Below are 16,161 nucleotides of genomic sequence, written 5' to 3'. Positions count from 1 at the left end.
GTGCAGAATACATCACTGTCTGTGTTTGTCACGTGACAGTCCTTCATTGTTTTGAGGCTAGATTAATGGTTTTACCCCTCCCACTATCTATGATGTAGATGTAACTTGTGGGAGAGGGTGTTAAAATTGTAATGAATTTATATATGATGATTTTTTGTGCAGGGTAAGAGTTTTGACAGAGAGAAAGAACCAAAGATTGGTTGGGCAGTGAAGAGCATGGGCATGGGTGACTGCCCCAAGTAGAAAAGTAAGAGTTTTCTCCAAAAAAGGATAAGTTTTATGTTTGATATCATGTATTGGGATTATTTTAAGTATTTTTGATCCATTTACAAGATCTAGAAAGATTAGGAGATGAGTTTTTGGGAAAGCCCTAGGGTAAAGGGCCTAGAAATGAGTGTTTGGTCAAAGGGGATGTAGAAATGCTAGAGTGACCAAGAAAAATTTGAAATCCTTTCATTTGAGTCATATTAAAAGACTATTTAAGGTTGTTAAGGTTCCCAAACATCACTACTAGAAATGCATACATAAGTTCCCATAAGTAAAACCATCATAAATATATGAACAAGATTTCATTATAAATAACTGAATCCATTATTACAATTAGATAGCATAAAAATCACATAAGCATACCAAGGACAATCATCTTGATATACTCATTCTTCTTTATTGCAACTAAGAATGTGTACATATACATTTTACAAGGAGCAAGTAATCATTATATATCATGTTTTCATATACTTCTAACATTTTTCTCCTCCAACATGATCTCTATACAAAATGGATACATAAGTATTATATCATAGTCATGATACAAAAATATGATGTTGCAACATCTAGTCACACACAAAAAATGATGCAAAATTGGAATGTGTGAAGAAAGATCATCCAAGGCTCTTGAAAAACTTTGGAAAAATACTCAATGGATAAAAGACTTTCCACCCAACCATGGAACCTTGCTGCCCCACTCCCCTAAGCTAGGAGATAACACAAGGTCCCACACCAAGTTCAAACATAAGCAAGGGGATAAAATAGCTATTTTAACACTGATAAAGTTTATTGCTGATCAATATTGTATCAAAAATTCAAACTGATTAGGTATTGAATTAAACTTGATAAACAAATGATAGAGAAGGAAAACTTTAAACATGAACAAGATCATAAATCATATGACAATGACATATTGGAAATGATAAACTTATGCTTAAATAGTGATAAAGTTTATTGTTAATCAATATTCTATCAAAGTTTTGAACTGATTAGGTATTGAATTTAATGTCATACATGAACAAACATATAATATAAAATGATAACCAATAATGTCATGTACATTAACAAACACATAATATATTATGATAACCAATAATGTTGTACATGAACAAATATATCATCTATTAACCAATAATGTCATGCATCAAATAAATGTCATACATCAAATATAAAATGTCATATATACATCAAATGTATATCGAATGTGTCCACTGATACAAAATCCAACATATATGTCCGCTGATGCCTATACATGTTCATGTCTATCAACTATATCTTCTCCTTCCCATGAGGGGAAGCAAAAAAATCTCTAGAGGCCTTCAGTCATCGTGTGGAGGGAGACAATGGCAATGATGGGGTTCTCCTCACATGCTCGCTTGTCTTCTTGTTGAGGCTCTTCTCTAACTCAAGCTGATACAAACAAAGTAGAAATGAATGAATAATTATTATACATTGAAATCAAATATATGTATACACAAAATTAATTATTTTCTTATCGCCATCATATAGTCACTCTACAAGTCCACCTCGAACGCTCGTGGACAATTAGGTGTGACAATACCCTACAACAATTGAATCAATATAATGAATTATAAATGACATTAGAAATTTTGATACTAACTATTATAAACAATAACTAAAACCAAGAAAATCCTTTCATACCTCAGTCAACGGCTGTAAACTATCCATAGTTACAGCCACTCCACAATTGACAGATTATCGGAGATGAGGAGTAGTGTCCAATGTCATGAGCTATGTGTCATATAATACATGTTACATGTAACATGAAACATGAAATATAATCAAATGAATTAAATTAACATGAAACAAATGTACCTCTATGAAGCTCGTATGATGTCTATGCTCTGAGTCCATAGTAAATGTAAACAGTCCTATAGAGAAATGATGCACATGCATAATTTTTTTGGTCAATCCTTAATATGATTACTTAATAAATATATGTATTAATTTAAATGATTAAATCGATACATACCTCTAGACTCGTGGATGGGGCAAAAAATGGGGCTAGGGGATCGCTACTAGGCCCGCCAACACTTTGACCCTGAATTTTGAACAATGTCAATAGATGCTAATTAATTAATCATTTACTATACATATGAAATGTGATCAAACTAGTAAATCATAATTGTAATTTTCTTGTGTGCCAATGCCAAATGTGTCATTCAAGAACTAATTAGTGACAAGCCCATCATCTACACCATCTCCAGCATGAGTGTCAAATGTGCATAAGGATCCACATGATGTGCACATGTGACTACGGCCCATTGATGGATCCCCCTCAATTAATGAACTCATGCAATGGATGAGCATCTACATCAAAGCATTAATGGTCCCTAGAGTGCTAGCCTCTACATGTTTCTTCACAACTGAAGGAATAGTCACATGCTCACCCTGTGGTTTGACCACAGGTGCCCTAACTACATTAGGGTCACGATGTGCCCCCGGACTCTCAAATGATGACCACCCACCTCTACCCTAGGAGTCTAATATATCAAAATAATTAGGGATCTCCCCAAGGACAAACTCACAATACAATTTCTTTAAAAAATATATGGGGACGTCATGATTGTTGCAAGAAGGGGCATCAAAAACCATCCACCACCTATCCCAAAAATTATTTCTAATAGCATTGTGTATGCACCAATGGATGGGGAACCCTTTAGTACCCTCTCTAAAAGTATTTTGTTCATTGGGTTTTCTAAATAATGCACATATTCTACCTTTTGGTATTTTTTTTTTCTAACATCTTGATATGATAATTTATTTTCATAAAATCTTTTTTTTCCATCCCTCTTAACCTACCAAACATCTAACTGACCACTAACTAAAGCTATCTGATTTTTAATGGATTCAAAGGATGATGCCAATTGAACCCTCATTGGATTGGTTTGTCCAAATTCTTTCAACCGGCCAATGAGTCCTTCTAATTCAGTTTTGCCTCTTTCTATTTCATTTATTATATTTTCTTGTGTGCCAAGCGGAGGTCTTGCAATTGGTTTAAGCTATGGAATTTGTTGTTCTTCTTGGGGAGGGTTTTGGTTTTGATTTTCTTGAGGATTTTGAGCTTCTTGGGGATTTGCCAGTTGATTATTGACATTTCCTGATAAAAAATCAATAGAAATCTAAATAAATAAACAAATCTAAAGAAAAATTGTAAAAACCCTACAAAAAAATATTACAAACATATCAAACAATGCAAAATGAAATTTAGATCACATACGACATGCTCGTTATCTCAAATTTTGTCAATGAGGAGGCATATTGGCAAGGCGAATGGTGAAAAGTGCACTGCTATTAGGAGAGGTTAAAAAAAAGAGTTAAAATGAATGGGTTGCAAGTATGCAACCCATTTATAACATTTTGCTTTTTTTAAAGCGCGTACATGTTATTGAAAATTGAAAAAAGAAAGAAAAAGGTTGTCACCTTTTCGGCACCACAACTTGGTGCACATACTCTTCTATGCATTCTAGAAGCTCTCCTGAGGCCTTTATATATAGGCACTCCTAGTGTACTCTTATCATGGCATATATTGAATGAATATTGTCATTTTGGTCATACTCTCTCTATTGGTCTACTGTGTACTTGTGTTGAGTTCTTTAGTTCTTGGGTGAATTCTAGCCTAAGCCAAATTCTTACATGGTATTAGAGCTAAGGGAGATTCTCTACACATAGTTTTTCAAGACTGTTCATGCTTAAGCACCTTGACACCAATTCGAAGGATCCATGGAAATTGGGAGTGTATAGAGCTAGATTTGACCTCACCATTAAGTCCAAAGCATTGATTTAGTAAAGATCGACTATAAATTTGCCTATGCTGAGTGAAAGATGATCACAAGGCAAAAAAATTTACAAATTAGAACCTGAAGCCCCGATTTACAGTTCAGGTATGGACGTTTTATTGATCTGTGCATTTATTTTTAGGTATGATTGAATTTAATTCTACTATATTTTTTTGAAATCATTTTTTGAATTCGGCCATAGGAGAAGAATTTTTTTTAGCCAAATCGAGCAGTGACACACCAACTTGACTCTATATTTTTGGTGGAATATTTTGTATTTAATCATAGGGTTTATTTATTTTACTATGGGTGGATTCATCAAATTTTCAAGTTGTACCCCTATAAATCTATAGAGGTCATACTACATTTCCACCGAAGCAGTGGCCAATTACAAATTTTTGGCAACAAATATGGGCAAATTCGACAGCTATCAACTCCACCGGCCCTAGCCACCTCAAACTTGCCTGACCACAACCTGTGGCTTGCTTGCATTTGGTTAAAAAGTGGAGGGCTCTTCAATTTAAGCACCTTGTTAGCTTCTCAACCCATGAATGTGGGATATTTAAGGAATAGTCTAGCAACCTGCATTCTGGTGACTGATTCCACCAGCAATTTGGCATATTCCATTCCTGACAGACAATTAACAATCTGAAACCCTCTCATCCATAGCAAACATAAAGACATGTGGCATGATTAAACTTAGCCACGTACTACCTTCTGCTAAACTCCTTCCTACTCGGTCATTGCACCCACATAGCCCAATAATATCTAGACATGCAGGTGCCAGCACAAATCAGTGTTGAATCACCTTCAACGTTAGCATATGCCAAGTCAGCAGCGTAGTCTTTGACACGTGTAGCCCAATCAGCATATATTTTTTTGCCTCCCACATTTGTACAATTATGTATATGATGACATCATCATGATGTTATGCTGACATCATCACAAGGGCAAAGTGCATTGATGTCATCATTTCACTACATTGAAATTGAAAGCCATCTAACTATCATTCCAGGGCCAAATTGAACTACAATTATGACTATATGATCATCTTGCTAATTCAACCCCTCTCTAGATTGTTTTTTTTTTTTCAATCGGACTTTGGGAAGCCATAACTCGGACATCTGGACTCCAAATTAGGTGTAAGTTTTTTTAAATTTGGGTAGAATTTTTTAAATTTTTTAGTAGTGTAGCTCTTTTCTAGTTTTTGTGCATGGATTGTTCAAAAATTGCATTTTTTGGTGATTGTACCTGTATAATCTTACATTTTAGAACTTCAAACACTCCATATGGGCACATATGGAGTCAAAAACAAGTTCCATTTTTTTTGAAAGTGTGTTATTTTTTGTTTACTTTCTAGATCAGCTATCAGATTGTAGGGTTGTGTGGACAAAAGTATCACTTTGAACAATAGGGCCTTTCTTTGCTTTGTAATACTTCATAATTGTAGCACATTGTAAAGTTCTAGATATGTAATTCATATAAAGGTTGTAAAAAGAAAAATAAGAAGTCCACAAAGGCCAAAATTGGCAAGTGGCCCATTGTAATCGCATTATTGATAAAGTGACCAAAGCATCTATTTTGGGGGGGTTTCTTGATTTAGTGGGGGGGGGGGGGGGGGGGTGTGGTGGTTGTTCTTGGTGTTGTGTTCTCTCTTTTTTGCACTTTTCTTTCATTTTCAGCATTATGGGAAACTTTAAGTTTCCTAAATTAACTCCTTATAACTATGCTACATGGTCCATAGCAATGTGGTATCACTTAATGCATAATAGAGTTTCACAATATGTAGATGGTACTCTTCCTAAACCAACAGGTGATAAGGTTTCAGCAATTGATATTTTAGATTGGGTAGAAATGGATAGGAAAGCCCTAGGTGATATATGTTTGGGGGTAGATGATAATATCATGTATCAAATCAAGAAATTTTCTACATCCAAGGAAGCTTGGGATACCCTTGAAAGCCTTTATGGTAAAGTGGATGTGTTCAAAATTGAAGATGAGCTTGTCTCCTTAGATCCTAAGTCATATGACTCCATACAGAATTTCATCATCAAGGTGAATGAATTAAGGACAAAGCTTACTAATTGTGGGAGCTCTATCAAAGATGACAGATTGATCTATCTCATACATAACAAGCTACCATCAGAGTATTCCACATTTGTATCTTCTTTTAACACCTCAAAAACTACCTTAGGGTTTGCCTATAAGAAAGTCACTTTTGATGAATATGCTAAACTATTGGATGAAGAAAAGAAGTTAAAATCAATGGGGATTCTCAAATCACCTCAATCTAAAGTATTGGTGGCCAACAATGAGGGTTCTCAAAATTTAGTTGGACAATCTTCAAATAAAGGAAAGGGTAAGAAGAAATGGAAGAACAAATAAGAGGATGCAGAAAAGACAACACCGCAATCCAATCAACAAGGCAAGTCCTCAAATTCCAATAAGAAGGACAACAAAAATAAGGAGAAGAAGAAGTGCACTTATTGCAAGAAATAGGGTTATGAAGATGGTGTGAAGGCATACAAACTTCTAGATCTAGAGCCACATCAGATATTTGTGGAGAAGGACATTCACTTTGAGGAAAATTTTCCAAGCTTGTCCTCTACTCCTCTCTACACATCATATCATGTGGAAACTGATAGTGACACCAGTGATAGTGCTTCAATAGATTTAGACATATGGATTTCTATCGATAGTTGCAATGAGAGGTCACTTTATTAGTTCAGTCCACATGCATACATCGCTATAGTGATAGGTCCAACATAGCAAGGTACATCAAGTCTTCCAGGTGCAAGTTCAGTGATAGATTTGGGGGGCAGTATTAATGATCTGCCTCTTCTTCTTGATGTAGAAGCTCCTTCTTCAATTGTCATGAGGGGTCCATCCAACTCTCTTGTTCATTCTCTACATGATCGATCCTTATAGGTTAAGTTGTTGTGGATACTTATGATTAGTAGTTGCAATAGAATTCCTCATTAGTTGTAGAGATAGACAATTTTTTGAGATAGGTTCTTTAGTCAATTGAGTAGGTTTCAAAGATATCACATATCCATGGGATTCTTTCCATGCACAGTAGAGGCATCTTATTTGTACCTTTGGTATTGTTTCTTCCTAAGGGAGGAACACCATTCTGCAGTCTTGGATTAGCTTCTTCACTGGAGCAGTCACTGGCAGGCATTCTTCTTTGGGGGGTAGCCTATCCTGTCTGTCTTCCTCTTCTCATTATTCTCTTATGTATATAATGGATGTATGTCATAATGGGGGGGTCTTGATTACTCCATCCATCCATGCATCCCTATGTATCTCTCTTTTTGGGGGAAGGGTTTTTCCCATGAGGTTTTCCCTCTTTCTCCAGTTTATGAGAAATTGTATTTGCATTATGTATATGGATACCTAACATGGCCTAGTAGCTGGGACCCATCTTGCATATCATCCTAGATTTCATAAGCTTAAGAGCATTCCCCTAAGTTACACTTAAGGGGGGTGTTGGTGTCAATAAGTATTTTACTATTTACATTTACTTAAGTTTACTTAGGTTAATGCATTATTTAATTATTGTGCATTATTTTATTATTTATGTAGGTGAGACACTTAGGAGTTTGTGTACTCTCACAAAAGTGTGCAACTCTAATTATGAACATGGTGTCTACAACATAGGAGTTTGCATCATTCATTGAGTTGTCATGTTGACAACACAGTTATTAGCACTCTTTATTTAGCACATGTTGTCTACACCACTGATTTTCATGATACACCATTGTAGGCTTATCCTCAATTCATCGCACTTACATCCATACTTAATGAAGGATAACACATATCTAGTGGACATGTGCCTAGTTGTATAACTTATCATGATGTTGACTTCTATGCATTCTAGAAGCTCTCCTGAGGCCTTTATATATAAGCACTTCTAGTGTACTCTTATCATGGCATATATTAAATGAATATCGTCATTCTGATCATACTCTCTCTATTGGTCTATTGTGTGCTTGTGTTGAGTTCTTTAGTTCTTGGATGAATTCTGGCCTAATCCAAATTCTTACAAGGACTTCTCCTCTTTTAGCATTTTCAAAATGTCAAGATCTGATATCTTCATCAACATGTGCAACTCTAGCTTGACCTTCTATTCTTTGATCTATCATTCCTTGGCACTGGGAACATTCAAATGCTCTATGCCTTCTTCTCTGTAGTGAAAACATTTTCTACAGAAGCCTCCTCTTCTAGATCCTTATCCATTGCCTCTTCCTCTCTGATCTTTATTGTTTTGATCATGGAAATTATTGGAATTGTCTCCCCTTTGGTTTTGACTACTACTTCAAGCCTCATCTTCATTCTTCTAATCATCATTACGACCACCATAAGATTGTCTACCAAATCTTCCACCATGACCTCTTTCACTATTCTTGTTGTCAAACTTCTTATTTAGTTTTTCTTCAACTATTATGGAAAATTAGTATGCCTCCTCAATACTATTCATTCAAACCAGATTCAACTCATCTTAAATACTTGGCCTTAACCCATTAAGATAATGGGCCTCTTTCTCCTTATTAGCTTCTACATGGCCAATTCTAATGAGAACTCAGTAGAACTCTTCAATATACTCTTGAATATATTTTTCCACTTGCTTCAACCCTTTCATTTTCTTCAATAGATCAAGCTCATAATCCATGAGAATGAATTGTTGCTTCAGTTTAGCTATTATCCAATCTCATCTGGTAATTTTGTCTTTTCCTTGTCTATTTTGCTCCAACTAAACCTCTTTCCACTAGATCTTTTCATGTCCCTTGAGTTTCACCTTTGCAAACTTAACCCTATTAGGATCATCAATATCTTCATACTTAAAGTACTCCTCTAGCTCATCGATCCAATTGATCAACTCCTCTAGGTCAAGATTTCCCCAAAATGTGGAAACCTTAATCTTAGATCTTTTTCCAATCTTGGAGATGGCCCTAAAAATCCTCTCTTCCTATAGGTTTAGAACAACCTCTTCTTTTTCACTTTCTTCTACTTCATCCTCATCCTTGATTTCATCTCTTATAGAAGGATTTATTCCTCTACGCATTTTTTCTTCCAATGTTTGCATTTTTCTTTAGAAGGCTCTAAAATCCTTAGGTGTAACACTTACAACTCTTCCACCACTCTCTCTTTGTGGAGGCATTTTCGTGCTTCCCCTGAAACCCTAGTGAAAACTGCCTCTCAATTGGTGATCTATCTACATGCTCAACCTAGACCACGATCCTAGTGTGAACTGCCTCATAGTTGGTGATATGTACAAACACTCAAGAATTCTAGCTTTGATACCACTTGATGAAGGGTGCTCCCATTGATATCATAAACCATAACAAAAACAAAGAAACAACAACAAATGCGAGAACAAAATATGGACTTCTTATTTGCACCACAAATGCAAAATTACAAAATTCACAAGTACAATATGCTAACTCACATGGGCGCCTTCATTACAGGAATCTGCAAGACTAAGTTGCATACTACCACCCAGAGCTTTCCTAAAAAATGTTTGGGCCTTTTTTAAATAGGCAATTTTATGCTGCCTAGGAAGGTTCTAGATGATCAAAGTTAATACCTAGGGCTGACAGACCCTAACAATACATATAGAGTCGGCTAAATAGATTTTTGACAAATTATTTTAGAAATTTTGATAGCCCAACTTTGGAAGGCCATAACTCTTGAACCATTGCTCCAATTGGCAATTATAAAGAACTTTTTGAAAATACCAGCTCCTAATCTATAGGCTTGGAATGAAAAAATTGTCCTTCCATCAAGTTTTTGAACCTCATCTGGGCACTCTAAGGCCTCCAACAATGAGCTTGAAGATTTTTCTTTAAATTTTTCCACCAAAAATCCACAATAACTTCTATAATACTTATGCTAGAATAATGAAATTTTTTATGGTAGGCTTATAATTCCAAAATAAACCTTCATGTAGAAAATGAGAACATTCTAAGCTCATATGAAAAACTTACTAAAAATAGTATGTTTTCATAAATAGTAACCACCATGTCTACTAGTCCTTATTAAAATAGAAAATACTTAAAACAAATATTTTTTAGGTGATGCAAGATTTCTCTTACACCTAAGATGCTCCTACATCACCATTTCTACTATTTGTAGGGTCTAGAAAGAAATGATGAGGAAGGCAATCTTTGGCACTATCATGGGGCAAAGAAAACTAAAGAAAGCTAGCATGAAGAAGAATAATGTGTGTGTGGCGATGGAGAGTGCGGAGGATGTCCACAACTAGATGGAAGATCTCAAGTACTTAGTCAAGGGTTCTGAGAACATCAATTAGGCATAGTGTCCCTAGGCCTTTGATTTACTTTTTGCTTATTCTTTTTATATTATGCAATTTTAGTGGTTTTCTTTTTATGGTTATTGTGGTCTTGCTTGTAATTTTGGGACACATTTTTATAACTGTTATGTTATATGTAGTTCTTGTTAATGGATAGTACTCTAAGACTTAGTTATATTTTTGGTTTATCAACAGTGTTTTGGTTGATAAGTTAGACTTTGATACTCATGTAGTTCTTCACCTTATTTTGATTAATTTGTTCTCTATGGTGGGTATCAAGTAGTTTGTGTTAGAGATGATCATTTTTGCTGCTTGGTTGTAATGGCTCATAGCACAGAAGTTCTAGTTTGTTGTTACTCAGGTTCAAGACTCTTATCCCACCTCCTTTAATAAAAAAAAAAATTCTAAATTATTATTATTACTATTACTAAGTAATAGAGTGTAGTTTGTTTTCATCCCACTTGAATTCTTCCTTATGAGATACCTAGGTATTCTTTAACAAGGTAGGGGAAATGACCCAATAGCTCTCCATGCTAACTTTGCACACCTACAATTCCTAATTTATATATCAAGATTTTCTGATTATTTTGGTGAACCTTAGTAGGCGAGTGAAGAGCTTAAAGTTAACCTTTCTATTTTTTTTCATTTACAAAGCTCTATGTAGAATTTAAAATTTGTAGAGTAGGAGGTGGTCTAAAAGTGCCATTTTAAAACATTTGTCCCCCACTACTAAATCCCGTAATAGACACCTACCAAAAAAAAGTACTTTTTGAATAGATGGACCATTGAGCAACCAAGAAAAATAAAAAATGATCAACTATTAGTACATGTGTGATGGGCTATTAGTACACGTGGAATCAGTTTTTAGAACTTTTAATATGCAATAATTGAGAAAGAAGGTAGCCATAGAATGGATGACAACTCACTCCTTACCCCTAACACACTTAAGCTATTAACTTTGTACAAAATTGAAAGTATGTTCAGACTTGGAAAAATTTAGAAGTATAGTAAACCAAAATTTTAACTTGTGATGCTGAAGCATCCTAGGCTTGCAAGTAATCCTTCATGGTGGCGTGGTTTGACCTTGGAGTTGGAGGACTTAGTCAAAGAAGGAGGAGGTGCTTAGTCATCAAAGGCATTCAACATGCACTCGGAGCTTGGTGATACTAGTTGTTGTATTGACTGAGTAGCTCGGTTATTGAAGGGGCTCAGTCTATGAAGGAGGAACTCGACAGATACTATAAGCTCATTTTACACTAGAAGCTCCACAATAGTGTTTCCCAATTTGCTCAATTTCTTCTAGAGGACTCGACATGTTTTGTGGCTCAATTTGCATTGACAAACTTGGCTTGGTCTGCATGGTTGGTTGCAGTGTTTCTCGAGTTGGCTCGATCGATAAAGGAGCTTTGTTATGCTTGGTGAAGAATTTTGATTCTTGTTGGTGGTTTCTTTGACACTCATTTTGGTCTTGGTCTCTATGGTGACCAAGTTTTTTTTGAACTAATCTTTGGCATTTAATTTGTGTATGGTTATTTAATTTGTCTTGTAGCCAACTTGTGGCTTGCATGGGTATTTAATGTAAGGCTTTATTTTAATTTGTAATGGACTAGACCGACTTGTGGCTTAGTTGGGTATAAGTAGGGGTGTTTTGTGGAGTCTTAAGTAGTAATCATCCAACATGGAGAAGAGGATGAAAAATAGGAGATAATTTTGAGAAGGGCTAGTAGCTGAGGCTTGGGAAACAAGGAGATTTCTTGGTGGGCTTGCGAGCACAAGTTGAGATCTTCCTTGGAGGTTTCTACTTAAGTGTGGATATGGACTAGTTAGAGTTGGGATTGGATCTTGAGGATCTTGCATAAATATTATTGTAATTGCTATTGTATGTGGCCATAACTGGGAAGGCCTTACAACCTGACACATTGTATGCAATTAGTTATTCTATGAATAAAGAGTTCCATTTCAATATCAGATTTTGTATCTTGTATTGTGTTTCCACTATGTAGTTATTTGATGGGGGCTAGGACATCTCCCTTGGGGATTCTCCTACTCTGTACTGTGTCAACTTGGCAACAACTTTATTTTTTATTTAATTCATGTGAAGACAAATTAATAAAATCTATTAAAAAATGGACATACAAGTTAAAAAAATAATCACAACAATTGGCATGAATTAGACATGACTTCATTCGGCCTCTCTATTTGTAATCAAAATTAGTTGACAATCACTTTTTCTTTGAGTTGTTGATTCGACCTGTCTATCTATTTGTAATCATGAATTTTGCCTTTGAGTTGTTCATCTGTAATTTCAGTTACACAACACTAGCTGCTTTATTGTTTGCCTATGATATAATAGGCAGTTTGTTGTTTTCTATCTCTTGCATTATTTTGTCCCATTTGTTTTGTTGTTTTGTGGTTGCTGCAGTAGTATATTAATAACTGATGAGGAGAATGGGCATTGAGAATGTTGCATTTATAGTATTAATGTGGGTTACAATGGCAAAAGGGGGGATAATGTGTATCGGCAATAACATTGGAGTATAATATTGGATGCATTATTGGGCCTATAAACAAATACAAAACATGGACTACCTCCAACCAGTTTCATGTGGGGGACACCTTAGGTATTTTTTTTGTATTTGATGCCATTTTTTGTTGCTGCAACATCTTGATATGTTTGTTATTAATGATTATTGTATTTGTATGTCATTATCTATTATGTTTAATGATTGAACCTGCATGCTAGACAACACAATTTTAATTGAAACTAATGGAGGAGAGCTTAAATTCAACTCATTCTATAGGGAAGGATATTAATAGTGGCTTAAAGTTTTGACGACTCTTTTTTTTCATATAATAATAATAATATTCAAAAATTGAAACCTTATCTTTAAGCATTTACTATACCTTTCCCTTACTTCTTCTAATTTCATTTTAGTATTTTGTCCATTAGTTATTCTTGCCCATGTATAATTGATATTTTGCATTGGTGTTTTGATGGACTCTCTATTGTGCATTTAATGATCTTCTATTTTTCTTGGTGATAATTTTGTAGCTTTGACAATCTTTTCATAATTCAGATATTAAGCAATGTAGTGATTATAATTGAATCAAAGGGGAGGATAAGTAGATACTTCCCCTATCATCAAAATTGAGATGTAAACATGCGCTACAATTCATAGGAAATCTCACTAACTTCTCTAGGTTAGATTCACTTATTAATGTGACACAAGATGAACGCTTGAAAAATCAAAATTTATAATATGTTGTTTAAATTAAAATTGTGCATTTATCCTTTTTAACATGGAGGACATGATCTTGACTGAAGATACTGGTATTCAATATAACTTCAAATTAGTATGCACTGTAATCACTTCAAATATAGAATGCAATTAAGATATGCTTCAACTAAAACCTTCACATCATTACTATATCAAGAGTGGAATAGTATTTTATTGGAGTGATAAAATTACATGGGATATCAATTTTCATTTTATTTTGTATCCATATTAAGAAGATTTGCTTTAAATGATTATATAATACCATATGCCATACACTTTATTAATAATCATCTTTTCCATGGACATTCATGATTTTCATCAATTTTATGCACCACTTTTGATGCAAACCTTCCTTCTATTTCACTTATTCTTGATGTCTTCTATCCTACACTTATCTACAAAGCATAATGTCATATTTCCATATGCGCAATGTATTGTCATTTATCATCTATAAGGAAATCACTTCTATTCCACTTATTCTAGATGTCTAATTCTTTGTTGTCTCTGTCCATAATTCTTTGTTTTCTCTGTCCTTAACTCATTTACAAAGCAATCTGCCATACTTATATATACAAGCATCTCCACAACGTGTTTCAATTTATTAGCTCTAACAAAGTTGCATTATAAATTGTATTCTTATCATGATTCAGTAGTATGACCTAATTTTTATATTTTTTTCTTGTTTCATTTATAGCATCTTTTAGTTTTTGTGTCTATACCATAGTCTTCTATTTTGGCATATCTGCATGCAATGACATTATGATTTTTAGTTCTCTATTTGGATAAATTTGTATATAAAAATTTGTTGATTTTTTATTGTTTCATAATTATTGATGAAAACAATCAAATGTTTGAATATATGTATATAATTATCTGAATTAAATTAAACAAGCTATATATGAAATAACCAAAATTTATTCTGTGAAAGTCTACGCTCAAATGTAAAAGATAACATATTACAAAATAGAGGAGCAAGAGTTCTTTCCTTGTGTAATTTCCCCCTCAAATGAAATACTAGAGGATAACAAAATAGAGGAGCAAGAGTCCCTGCCTAGTGTAATTTCCCACTCAAATGAAATACTAGAGGTAGAAACTAGGGTTAGGTAAAATTAATATTTAGGTTTGTAATGTTCTAGAAGTCATTATGTTTAGATAGTTCTAGAAAAAAAAAAATTTCTATGTTGTTTTACAAAATGGTTAATCAAATATATTAGTGCTACAGTATTTTTCCATTTTAATCAAATATATTAGTGCCACAGCACATTGAGTATTTTTCCATTTTAGCGTTGTCCTGAATTTCTATAAAAAATAGGTGAAGAACATTTCTATTCTTGAGTGATCTTATGTGATCGTGATAAAACATTGCATATATTTTCATTATCCAGAAAAAAAACTATGTAATTTTTTTGATGCAAAATGAAACTTTTTATAATAAAAAATTAAATTCAAATATAAAATATAAAACAAAAGATCTCAAAAATTATCTTTGCAAAATAAAAATTATTATTAGTTTATTAGTAAAAAAATGGTATACATTTATTTTTGATTCAATATAAAGTATTACACAAAAAAATAATTTCTAACCATTTAAAATATCAATATTAAAACTTTCAAGCAAAAAAAAGTATAATATCATAACTAAAAAGCCAACCAACTTAATTACAAATAATAATTATTTTAAACCAAGTCTTGCACTAATTCAGGAGAGTAAATCAAACTAGTCAAATAAGAAAAAGGACATAAGAAGATGCATAGAACCCTCTAGGACCTCATTTTTAAATATTTGGCTCTATTGAATACCTTTGTAATTGTCAAGGAGACCAAACAGTTGCACGCACTTAATCATAAGGCATAACTCCAATCATAGTAAAACCAATTTGTGGATGTTTGTAACATAAAAAAAATCTACTTGATAACTCACTATTTATTTTCCACTAAAAATAATTGATATGGACACTATTGATAAGCCCTTAGATATGTTAAGAATACCAAGAAACTATTAATAATCAAATCGGTAAGCTTGAAAACCTAGCATTTTATAGACACAAAAGAACCATTATATGAATGTTGTCATTTAGAGTTTGGAACATAGTGTGATCCATCAACAAAACAAGTGCCATGTCATGGCTTGTATTTGCAATAAGCTATAATAGTTTAATAACTTCATTAGATAGAATAATATATTAAATTTAATACTTAATAATTATCAAAGAATTAATAATTATTAAAGAATGAATTTATTTGATAGTAATGATATATTTAATATAACTAAATTGATATTTAATATTTTTAAAAAATCTTAGATATAAAAAAAGTTAATATTCAATATCTGATAAAAATTATCATTTATGACCCAAATAAGTGAAAATCAATAATATTTTTTAATTTAATTGAAACTCTAAAAATAATTGGATGGGTTAGGAAGGTACATGAAGTATAATGTAAATAATAATAATAACTTATATTATTTTATTGAGTTAAAGTGCAAAAAAAATAATCATTA

Source organism: Cupressus sempervirens, chromosome 6, assembly GCF_028749045.1.
Source record: "Cupressus sempervirens isolate cs-2001-9-10 chromosome 6, ASM2874904v1, whole genome shotgun sequence".
NCBI classification, from domain to species: Eukaryota; Viridiplantae; Streptophyta; class Pinopsida; order Cupressales; family Cupressaceae; genus Cupressus; species Cupressus sempervirens.
The sequence above is the reverse complement of the archived record's forward strand: the minus strand, read 5'-3'. Positions refer to the sequence as shown.